Source organism: Chrysochloris asiatica, unplaced genomic scaffold (assembly GCF_000296735.1).
Source record: "Chrysochloris asiatica unplaced genomic scaffold, ChrAsi1.0 scaffold00021, whole genome shotgun sequence".
NCBI lineage: Eukaryota > Metazoa > Chordata > Mammalia > Afrosoricida > Chrysochloridae > Chrysochloris > Chrysochloris asiatica.
This window is the reverse complement of record NW_006408539.1, coordinates 19674191-19686819: the sequence shown is the minus strand read 5'-3', so window position 1 is coordinate 19686819 and position 12629 is coordinate 19674191. Positions and strand designations below refer to the sequence as shown.

General features: G+C 40.4%; 1 protein-coding gene across 1 annotated transcript in view; it reads right to left on the bottom strand.

The window, feature by feature from the left end:
• Window positions 1–12629, bottom strand: part of CDH7 (cadherin 7, type 2) — a 220148-nt gene extending 207519 nt beyond the window's left edge. Inside the window, exon 1 of the mRNA XM_006837549.1 lies at window positions 12610–12629. The gene's annotated coding sequence lies outside the window, so the exon portion shown is untranslated. The remainder of the gene's footprint in view (window positions 1–12609) is intronic.

The following is a 12629-nucleotide window of genomic DNA, read 5'->3' as shown; positions in this document are numbered from 1 at the left end:
TTACACCCTCAGAAACCCTGTACAGGGTCGCTATGGGTCAGAACCGACTCGACGGCACTTAACAACAACAACAACAACCCCATATGAGTCAGAGGAAAACTATATTCCATAAGGTTTTCTATAACTGATTTTCCAAATGTTGATCCCTAGACCTTTCTTCTAAGGTATGGAGTCAACCCTCTAACCTGGTGGGTTGCAGCCAAACCATCCAAGCACATTAACATTTGAATTGTTGATAATGATTGTGAGAATTCACACCAAATAAGAATGTCTTAAATATGCAATCTTGGATAAGTCTTTTAAATTCAAAGAAGTTTCAAGACCCTTACCTAGCAAATATAATTATAATTGCACCTACTCCAAAGGATTAAAGGCACTCCTCATGAAATGGCAAGAAAAATGATCGAGGCCACCTCTGAAGGTATGATTTTTTTTTAAAAAAGCACTGCTGGGATAATTATTAATACTATCAGAATTTTGAGTTTGAAACAGGTTATGGTAAAAGTAGAATCAGTTTGTGAAGTGATTTCGCTTATCTGAATACTATATATACAGTAAAACATCTTAGACAACTGAATGAAACATTCTTGATAGTTATACTTCGAATCCAAGATCTATACACATTATGAATAAAAAACAACACACACTCTAAATGGAAACCAACATGGATCCAAAATAATTTTTAAAACACACATGAAATACTTTCTTTCCCAGTGATTTGTATAATTCAGAGTGATTTTAGAGTAGAAAAGTCTATGTGAATGCACTAATTGTGTAATGAACAAAATAATCAGGCACATATAGATCATCTGTAACAGGAAGGAAACCACTGGGGTCTTTGTCCTTGAATCTCCATCAAGTGCTGCATGACTTCAAAGCCCACTGGGATTCTACATTCTGTTTTTGCAAAATAAGTAAGTTGAAGGAAATCTTCTTACTTTTCTTCATGACAATTATATGGAATTGATTGTTGTTGACTTCTATAAAAAAACTTTTTATTGTGAACTGAGTGAAAGTTAGAGATCAATTTTATATCCAACAAATCCTATACTTCTGTTTCATTTTCAATGACTGCAGTTCCTTCAATGTAACAGCATTTAACCCACTTCCTCCCTGTGATTCCTGTTTCTACTCTTCCTCCTTTTCCCACCCTTCTGAACTTTGTCCTTAGGTATATACTGTCCTTTTGATCTGGAATGGCTGGCCCTTCTGTGGTGTGTACACTTTACTCGTGTTATTGTATCCCTCAAACACCTATCTACTGCTTGGCTGACTGAACCACACGGGTGAGTTCAATCCCAGCCCTGAATGGCAACCAAGGGTCATAGTCTTGGGTTCTTGCAGTTTCTTTCTGACCAGTAAGTCTGGTCTTTTTATAATTTTTAGTTTTGCTTCACATTTTCTTCCACTATGTAGGACCTTCTAATATTTTTTAAGTTGTGATAAAGTACACATTGTTAATAATGAAAGCTAAAGGGTAGAGAACGGTTAAGAAAGCTACTGAAGTATAAAATAAACATTAGATTTGTCTCTACAACATGAACCTTAGATGTTTCATGTACTCTTCTTGTCTCTTAAAGATTGTGTTTTTCCACACAACGAGAGTGTGGACTTACCAAATTAGCTAGAACACATAAAAGAGATGTTAAAGGACTTGTCATGAGTTACTGTGTTGTTGTTGTTGTTGTTGTTGTTGTCATCAAGTCGGTTCCAACACATAGTGACCCTGTATAGGGTTTCCAAGGAGTGACTGGTAAGTTTGAACAGCTAACTTTGTGGTTCAAACTGACCTTGCGATCCAGCACTACACTTTGTTGCTATTGTTGTTGTTGTTAAGTGCCATCGAGTCTATTCCAACACACAGAGACCCTGTACTGGGTCTCCAAGGAGCAGCTGGTGAACTAGACCACTGGCTTTGCAGTTCAAATGCCTTTGCAGTCTGGCGCATTAGTCCACAGCACCACACTTTAGAGTCACTGCAATACTATTTATGCAGAAAAGGTAACTAGAATCCTGAGTTTTCCTATTTAAATACTATTTGAAAAAGTCGTATTAAAAACAAACTCAACGTGGATCAAAGACCTAAAGGTAAACTCTCAAACTATGAAGACCATCATGAAACACTGGACAAACTTAGGGGCTCTGACACGTGGCTAAATATGCTATCAAACATAATTAAAAATATACAAACACCAAAAGGCAAATGAATGACTGAGACCTCCTAAAAATTATACACTTAAGTACATCAAAGGATTTCACCAAAAGAGTAAAAGAAAAGCTCACAGACGAGGGTTAAAACATTTTGACAAAGAAATTTCAGACAAGGAACTACTCTCTAAAATGTACAGAACACTTCAACAACCCAGCAAGAAGAGGACAAACAAGCCAATTAGAAAATGGACAGAGGACATGAACAGACACCTCACCAAAGAAGGTATTAAGGTGGCCAACAACCATATCAAGATCATTAGCTATTAGAAAAATGCAAAGCAAAACAACAATGAGATGTCACCGTACTCCACTATTAATAGCAAAATTAAGAAAAGAAAGAACAAATGTTGTCCAGGGTGTGGAAAAACTGGGGACCTTCCACACTGCTGGTGGGACTTTAAAATGGTGCAATCACTGTAAATAACAAAAGTGTGCTGGCTGAAAAAGCTGGGATTAAGCCGCATGATCCAGTAATTCCTCTGCTTGACTATATATCCTCAAGACATAGAAGCCGTGCCATGAGTAGTTTCTCCTATATGAACATGGATGTACATTCCAGCACTATTCACAGTAACAAAAAGATGAAAACAGGCTAAACGCCCATCAACAGAAGAAAGTCGAAACAAACTCTGCCACATACACACAACGGAATACCACGCAACCTGGAAGAATACCAATGAATCTGCAAATTATCCCACAGCCTGGAGGAACCTGGAGGACATGGTTGTTGTTGTTAAGTGCTGGTTGGGGGAGGGGGGGTTGCAAAGGAACAGCTGGTAAATTTGAACTGCCAACCTTGCAATCTAAACTGACCTTGCAGTACAGTGCATGCTGACTGAAATTAGTCAGTCACAAAAGGACAAATACTGTCTGAGATGACTATTATACAAAAGTCAAGAAAAGGTTTTACTGCTAAAAGAAACCTTCTTTGATGGTTACCTGGGTGGAAGCAAAGGGTGAATTATTCACTTGCTAGAGGGTAGACACATGTTAACTTGGGTTGAAGAATAAAAAGAAAAGCAGCAGCTTTATTAATATCAAGCTTGAACGTGGATGCCTGCCATGGAAATCTTACCCAGAGTAACTGGATGAGAGCAAGGCACATAACTGAACATAAACACAGAAATGCTTACTTACTGATTATTTTCATTATGATTAATCTCAATTTTTTAAAAATTAACCATACAATAGGCCAATATACAAATTCCATAACACCATGTTTATGAAGCACAAACCAGTTGGCATTGAGTTGGTTCTGACTCATGACTATCCCAGGTGTCTTAGAGTGAAACTCTGCACCCCAGGGTTTTCAATGGCTGATTTTGGAAGGAGACAGATGGGCCTTCCTTCTCAAGGCGCAGCTGGGTGGACTCAAAACTGCAATTCCTGTTAGCATCTGCACCTGGTAACTACAGGCACCACCCAAAGGTCTCTCTGCATCACAAGCACTTCGAAAACAATTTCCTTGTGTTTCTCTGCAGAATAGGAAGTATTTGCCAGGCTCCTGGGCCACACAGCTCAGGTAGCGTGGTGGTTACGAACCGGGCTGCTAACCTCAAGGTCAGCAGTTCAAAACTACCAGTGGTTCCGCAGGAGAAAGATGAGGCGTTCTGCTCCTGTAAAGATTTACAGCCTTGGAAACCCTGTGCAGGGTCACTAAGAGTCATAACCTTACTCCAAGGTACTTAACAAAAACAGCAACAACCTGAAACTACACAAGAAATCAGAAGGGTATTTTAACTGGGTTTGGGTGCATGACTGGGTGAGGAAATTCTCTTTTGTGAAGGAGATAAAGTTCCTCTGTAAGACCCTTGAGGAGTACACTTGTGAAACTGGAAAAGCATGTATAAATAACAACGTGTGAATCATCCTGTCATTAACCATCTTTACCTGAGACGGTTAAGCAATGGACTACCAACTGAAGGGTCAGAGGAGTCACACAGCAGCAAGGTGGCAATCCAGCACCTTAAAGGTTACAACCTAGAAAGCACTATCGGGGCTCAGTCCTCTTATCACACGGGGTCACTATGAGTTGGAATCCACTTAATGGCACCCGCAACAGCGATATATCTGATACAGCAGGACGAACGTGTTTGGTCAATGGTCAAATGGTGTCTTTCTCCATCAGTCTTCCTCAGCTCCTTTTCAATGAGATCGTTTTCCATGGTCAAAACCAGTACAATCATTCAACACAATTCATGTCACAAATTGATCATAAAGGGGCCTGAGCAGTAGGGTCCTCGGTGGCACAAGCCATTAACTCCCTCAATCACCTCTGAAGAAAGGCCTAGGGATCTATTTCCCAAAACGCAGTCACTGAAACACCCAACAGAGCACACTTTTATTCTGACACACACAGGGTCAAGCATGAGTGGGAACTGACCATGTGGTTTGTGTTGTTGTCTTTTGAAGCCTTCTGAAATCTTAAGCTTTTTATTTATGGCTGTCGAACTCAAATAGCCAAAACTTGGACTTGAGATTTATATCTATGCTGCATTGCCACTGCAAATAAGGGCTCCTCTCTTCTCACAAACAGCGACAGGGATAAAAGTGCCAACAGTAACATGAAATTTTATGCACAAATAAATGGGAGCTCAAGACTGTCAGTAACAACCAGTGACTTTTTACAGTGGGTTAAATATTACTTCACAAATCTGAGTCCCCAAGCAAAAAGTCTTGCATCCTCCTCCTTAATCTCCAGAATGATCTGCAGTCCCCTCTTCTGCCTTCTCTCCTCTCTGAGCTGAGTGGCAAGCCCTCTGTGGGGAAGCTGGGGCAGTAACCCTAGGTTTCCCAGAGAGTTGTTGTGTTCACAATGACTGGTTCATAGAAGGAAGGAAAAAAAAAAAAAAAAGGCCATGCAAAGAAAATAATACAATCGTCAGTGTTTAAATAACTCCTAGGGCTCTGTGTCAGCTTCAGGGCTGTTACAGATGCAAAGCATTATGGGTTGGACCCAAACCATGAATAGGTCGTATCTAGGGAGAGAAGTTTGAAGATGTTGAAGAAAGTAGGGGCATGACTGCTCAAATGATGTCTAGTCGGAATTAAATTCTTTGAGGAAGATGAAAATGCCTTTGTACGCTCAAGTATTTCAAAGTTTGCATTTCTTGTTTTTAATTTCTACTTTTTAGGCAAACTGAAAATATATGAAAAAAAGCATACTGTAATCAGCATGACAGACCTTAATCAACAAATAACAGAACAAAGCCTTGCCAAGAAAAAATGTAAATGGATTGAAGCAAAAAGAAAAAGAAAGCATGGTGATGGGTGAGAGGTTCACTGGTAAGTGGTACTCACTAAGTCAGCTTCATTTATTTGAACTGAAATAACTTTCTCATGCAATCATTTTTGTTCCAATTATTTGTGTTCAACTGAGTAGCAAAGCATTCTTTCCAAGTAGTTGATTATTCATTTGACCTTAATAGCTAATATTATTTTACCCAAACAAATTCATTACTATAAAAATTTGCTGGATTTTATACTCCATTTAATCTCTGAGAAACCACTTTTAAAAACCAGATGAAGTGACTAACCGACTCTTAAATGCTTTGCTCCTACTGAAAATCAATGACTAAAAGTCCCTGAAAACAAAACAAAAAAAAAAAAAAAAAACCAAACAAACAAAACAATGGGTATTCTGCCTCGGCGTATCAACTGTAAATTAGCCAAAGACCCAAATTTCCAGAACTTGCTTCACCTAAATTGAAGTCAGCATTCTAAAAATATTACAAGTAGCACAAAATATATCATAACCAGCTACTACACAGCAAAAAGAGTACAATAGAATAGTTTTAAAACAGGCTTAATTGTCAATTAATTTAGAGATACTAAACTGCTCGTTTGAAAGGAATACAAAACTATACGCTTTGTAGAAAGAACTTGAGTATCTTGTATTATACTGAATTCGATTAGAAGAAAATCTATTACTAACTCAGGACTTTTGACACTGAAGTGAAACTGGAACGTGTTTTTTGCAGTCCAATGTAATCATCCATGGCTTGTCTCAGTGAAAGAATTTAGACCATCACAATTTCCCAAAATCTTAGTCAAGATTCAGCTTCTTATGACTTCTTAAATGTAGAACTTTTTAAATGGTTTGAAATATGTATAACATGCTTCCCAGTTTATCATCAATCAGTAGTACTGATTTAATAAAGTTATGCCGCTCTTTATAGCATATACATGTTTCTTATTGGGAAAAGAATGGGTATATCCACCAATGGGTAGTCCATAAACAAATTCAATTTTTGCATTTGTTAGGAAAAGAACTGTAAATAAGACACTTGAGGACTACCAACAGACTTGATAGAATGATCTACAAGAATCAGAAAAATCCATAATGGTTGGCAATTGAACATCTCCAGGACACAACAGATATTCCCTGAGACGTTCTGCGGGCTGATTTATAAAATATAATAGTACAAGAAATCCGGGATTTATAAAATATAATAGTACCAGAAATCCGGGCTATAACAATAATATGGAAAAAAGAAAAATCTTGCTTTTAGTCTATTGGGAAGAAAAGCAAGACTGCTTTTAACAAGTAATAATCTTAATGAAGCCTTATGAACAGTGAACAGCATATATTTATATTCAAAATAGAAATGACATTTTCAATAGTAGTTTGAGGGCAACTGCAAAATAGTACATAAGCTTTAAGAACCACCACACATTTATAAGACTTAGGGGGTTTTGAGTTTTTTTGGTTTTCCATTATCAGCCTTTCATTTTCCTGTATGGTTTCAGAAGAGATCTGTTCTATTTTGGATATCTCTTGACTCTTTAATGATATGATCTTATTGCAACAATTCTAGAACAGACAGCCTCCTGATACATCCAATGTTCGTTCCCTTCAAAGACCTCGGTTCTCCTTTTCTTTTCTCCCCTTTTATTCTCAGGTGCTCACTGTGGTTCATCTCTGTGTACAGTTAGAGGATCTGGTTGGTGTAAAGCACAGCACTTGTTCATTGTTGCTTTGGGTTGCCTTTTTAGTGTAGATCCACATAAGACATTTTTAGAAATAAATGCTCAAGGGGAACATGATACTTTTTAATCTCTTTCCATTCATAAATGAACAAATACCAGAAGACAATACTGAAATGAGCAAAACATGGGGCAAGGAGCATTTTAAAAGCTGTGGGTAAACTTCATTCCCAAGTACCACACACAAGCCAAGCTGTCAAGGACAGTGTCTATGAGACAAATAATGAGACCGTCTCTACAGTACTGAAGGTAATAGTGTGGCTCTCCCATGGGTTCACGTTAGGGGGGGTGAGGGGGAAATCCCTAAACCATTTCTTATCTGTGAAGATTCCTGAAGAGGAAGGACCACAGATGACACAGAAATGGAGCAGAGATTAGAAATTCCGAGTAGAAATTTCTAGTAGCTGTTGACCCAGGACCAGGCAGTGTTTCGTTCTGTTGTGTACAGGGTAGCTATGTGTCTGCACTGACTGGATGCCACTTAACAAGTAGAAATCTACAGTCCTAGTGAAAGGCCCCAGGCCATACAACTACCTACTTGCTGAAGGAACTGGGGATGATCAGATCCAGTGGGTGTGTTAGTGTTTTGCCAGAAATGGCTCATGCTGAGTAATGAAACTGTTTTTAATTTATCATCTTCCTCCAAAGCCAAAAACAAGATCGGATCGGACTCAAAATTGAATGAGCATGAGTTTTCATTTACAAATTGGGAGATCACCATAACTTCCATCCGGGGTAGATCAGCGTTAGGGAGTGAAAATAATGCTCTTGGGAATCTATTGTTTAGGGATATATATATATATATATATACGCTCTGTGAATATGATGAAGTTTTAAAACTGCTTTCTCTCTTCTAAATAATCACAACAAACAAAAAGATAACTTCCTACTACATAATAACACGAATTATTTCCACTGCAATTTGATAGACAACCCAATGATTATCTCAGATAGCAAGTGGCCAACTCAAGAAAACCCATATATCTATATATGTGTATATATGGCTACTTGTTTGGCAAAGTAACCACAACACCTGCTGTACCCTTTTAGTTGTGGCTTCAAATTCTATTTGGGATGAGTCTCTGTTACTAATGTTACCACCATGATCATTCTAGACTTCATCTGACCATCTTCAGCATCTATTATAGCAATATGTTGCTGCAGTTCAGTGCCACCATGTTGGTTCCAATGTCTAGTGACCCTGTATATGTTCCCCAGAAGTGACTGGTAGCATTGCAGTCAGTAGTTAGCAGTAACGTACCTATCCTACACTCCTACACCAGGTCCCCATTATAATAATAAGCTATTGTTGTTGTTGTTGTTGTTGCTAAGTGCCATCGAGTCAGTTCCGACTCATAGCAACCCTATATAGGGTTTCCAAGGAGTGGTTGGTGTGTTTGAACTGTTGACCTTGCGGTCCAACGCTTTATCCCACAGCACTACACCAAGAATCCGATAAGTGCCAACAAATCAGTTCCAACTCATAGTGACCACTACATAGGGTTTTGAGGAGAGGCTGGTGGGTTTGAACTGCCAACCTTGTGGTTAACAGTCCAGTGCTTACCATATAGCCCCACACTAGGTCTCCATTATAATATCATATAATTAGCTGGATCTTATACCATTAAAGTTTAGTAGTAACTTCAGTATTTTCAGTACGAATGTGACAGGCCTCTCTCTCCTCTGTAACTAAAAGCTCTAACTTTAATTAGTGAGGCTGAGATCCTGGATGGTCTGACTTCTCAAGGCAAGAAACTGTGATCAAATCCATTAGCTCCCTAGGCCAGATAACATTACAGCTACAGACCACGGTCTCCCACAGTTAAGTGGCCTAAATACTCCAACAGGGGCCCTGGGCAGGAATCACACAGGCAGTAGGGTCTGTCTGCTTATCAAACATGAAAAAGAAACTGCTCTTGATGGATGGCAGCGTCATTCTCAATTATGTACAAGACGCTCTGCCTTAGGCAGAAGCAGGGGCGATTACCCAATAAGCAAGGTAAGCCTGTGCTTACTAATCTGTAGTGAACCATTTCATACACGGGATTCATAATCTCTGTAGTAAAAGCACAAAGAAGCCCATGCTTACCTTGCTGGCTGGGTACTCGGTCCCTATCAGGGACTGTACTTTTGAAAGAGGCTTTGATTCTATAGCAAGGGGGCCTGGGGTTGGGAGAGAAACAGATGCCAGCCATACCCAGAAGCAGAATCATTGATATGGTTAAAAAAAAAAGGAAATTGGTCACTTTAGGTTAGTAAGCAGGCACAAATTAACATATATTTACCTTGCTTATTAGGTAATCTGAAACTATGCAAAAGGTCTGAATGAAAAAGAAAGAAAAACAATAGTTTATAATTAACTGGAAGAAGCCTGGGCATATTAAAAAGAAAGCAAAGGGGCAAAACACAATAGTTCCAAAGTAGTTATGTAATATAAAACTCACCAAATCTAAACCCATTGCCTTCGATTCTGACTCACAGTGATCCTTTAGGGCAAGTTACATCTGTGCACAAGCACACTGACACATCCTTCTCCTTGGAGCCACTAGCCACCCCCTGAGCATCTAACCAGTGCTTCACCCGGGTTCTTTGTGTAATATCAAAACAGGAAATATATTTTTAAAGTGCTCTTTCTTGTCTTCATAGTTTGCCTTTTAAAAAAAGTGGTATCATATATATTTTTTTAATTTCTCCTTGTATTTACATTGTGCCAGGTGTGGGTTATGTGACGTCAGAAAAGGAAAAAATATACATATATTTTTTTTTAGACACTTTGAAAACACTAGAAAAGGGATCTTACCAGCCTGAAAACCTACAGTGTCCTCTGAACCACCGAAGGCACAGATGGATGGGCACATATTCACTTGCCTGGGAATCCTATCTGTGAGGAGTCTTGCAGCATGACAGGGGGTAAGTGTTTGCAGGGGTATTATCCTGCAGAACCAGCAAATCCCCAGAGGAGGCACTAGTGTATTGCTGGTTACAGCTAGATTTGCTCTGCTTGTCAAAGGATGCATTGGTCACACACAGGATCTGATCACATGTCTGCCTCCCTGTCCTCAGCTCCCCTTGATCACTGCACTAAGTAGCAACTGATTCCTTGACGCCAAGGAAAGAAGCTTCCATCATAGTCCCTGTGTAATCAACTAATGCGTGTTTGTTATTTTAGAAGTTTCTGAAACTCCCAATTTAACCGACGCTTTGAAGCATTCCAAACAAGCATAAGACATTTATGTTTTGTAAGAGAGAACTGTAATGTGATGATACAAGCTATTAAAGTAATAAATGTAAAAACTTACAAAATCCAGGAAAGATGGATTCATTCAGCAATAAACATTCACAGCTAAGAACAATTTATAGGGCCGGTCCTCTATAAATATCTGGAACTGATTATGAAAGTGTTTGACTGAACATGAAGATGTGCTCACTTCCTTATATCAGTAAAAATTCTGGGAAGTTTACACCAACTATGTCATCGGATCAAAACAAACAAACAAAAACACCAACTAAATAACGGAAGAAGAGCAAAAGAAATCACAAGTGAAAGGAGGCAGTGGGTTGGATTTTAGATCTAGGAAATATAGAGTGGCTAGCTCAGTGGACTCAGCACCGCCCTTCTTCACTGGGCACTAAAAACTAGTCAATTCAAGGAGAAATTGCAGCAATATAGGTACTTTACAATTACCCTTTTATAAGGAAGGGTAAAAACTCTGAGCTATTAAATCAATGAAAGCAGACTTAAGAAGAGTTGTGAGTCTGTCTGAGGGCTGTTAACACAATTCTAATGGCCTATCACAGCCTTTAATTAAAATAATATCTTCACAATGCCCTTTGATTAAAGCTGCAGGCTTCAATAGCTTTTTGCAGGGGTTTGTGGGCACTACTTGCTATAGTTTGCTTATTTTTTTCTTCCGCAGACAGACTTCCAGCTTGCTTTACCAGATAAGACTATTAACTTGAGATACTACCTAATTATTACAGCCACCCCTCTACATTACATACAAACATAGCAAGACTTTCAGAGATGCCAATTTCACTCCCTGCCTCAATTCTTGTCCATTTTAATTCCTAGCTTCAAAGAACTGTAAAAAGATAGGAAATCCGATCCCTAATGCATTTCCCCTTTATCCATAATAACAAGAGCTTGAGTAAACAAAGTCTAAAGTAGGTCTTCAGAAAGAAAATCATTGATGAGTTACTGAAAGCTTCAAATGTAATTACTTTTTCCCTTGCCCTCCTCCCCCAAAATAACGTGTCTTCATAAAGGCACACTTAAAACTATTTAGATGTGGTTGGCACTGGATCTATGCAAACTTCCCTTTAATAGAATAACGACGCTGCCGCTCACAAGGTCTTTTAAAACATACAGTTTATGCAATTATTCTGTTGTTTTATTTTTAAAGCAGTCCTGTCGCTTAGCACAGCCACACAATTTCTACTCTTTCAGAGTTTCCACGTCTTTCTATCTGCCCCCCTCCCCAATAAAGTTCTTTTTCTCTTACTTCCATAGGAAGGAGTCAACACCTTTCTGGTTACAGGTATTATGAAAGGTGACTCTTATTCAGCTTCCACTCATATTAAATAGTCTAATAAGGAGAAGTTATTTCTTATCAAATCAAAGGTGCTGCGAGTATATTCCTGGTCCAATCCCAGCCCTTGTCTTCACAGCCCTCCATTTCTCACAGCCGGGTGAGCCCAGGTTCAATCTTTACTCACCTCAACTATGACATGTAAGCGATCCAAAGGGTTAACGATCTACACCCTGAAGACACACAGACAACGAGTAGAGTCAGTAATCCACACTGGAGGGTTGAAAACCAGCCACTAGCCGCGTACCAACCGGACCCACACAGAAGTCCACCGGGACCCACATAGAAGTCCAACGCGCATTCAGCGAAGCCGGACGTCCCTTCCCCCGCGCCCACCTAGGGCTTAGCGGGCGGAGGGAAGCAGGGCGTCGGGCTGATAGGCAAGCCCTGCAGATGTTCTGCATCCGCGTTATACTAACGACCGAGCAAAGTGGAGCGCCCTTAGGTGAGCGCCAACCTCCACGGAAGGTAACAAGAGTCTGGCGCGGAGGGCTCGGGGACCCCGCGCACACAAGCGCACTCCCTTGCAGTCTCCGCCCGCCGCAGAGCCAGGCGCACCCCCCCTCCTCTCCTCCCCCGCGCCTACTCCTGCCCCCTCCGCCCGCGGTCAGGAGCGGCCCGCTGGGGCCCCTCTCGCAACAGCGCGACGCAGACCACCCGGAGTGGCCGCTCCATCTGAAGAGTGCGGGGGTCGCTCGAACCCCAAAGTACTTCTCGCATCGCACCTGGCTCCATTCCCACGCCCGTTCAGCCTCCGGAGCCGTGGCTCCAGCCCTGCGGTGGGAACTTGGGGCTCCAGGCACACCCCGGCGCCTGCACTCACCTGGGGCCGCGCTGCCCTCC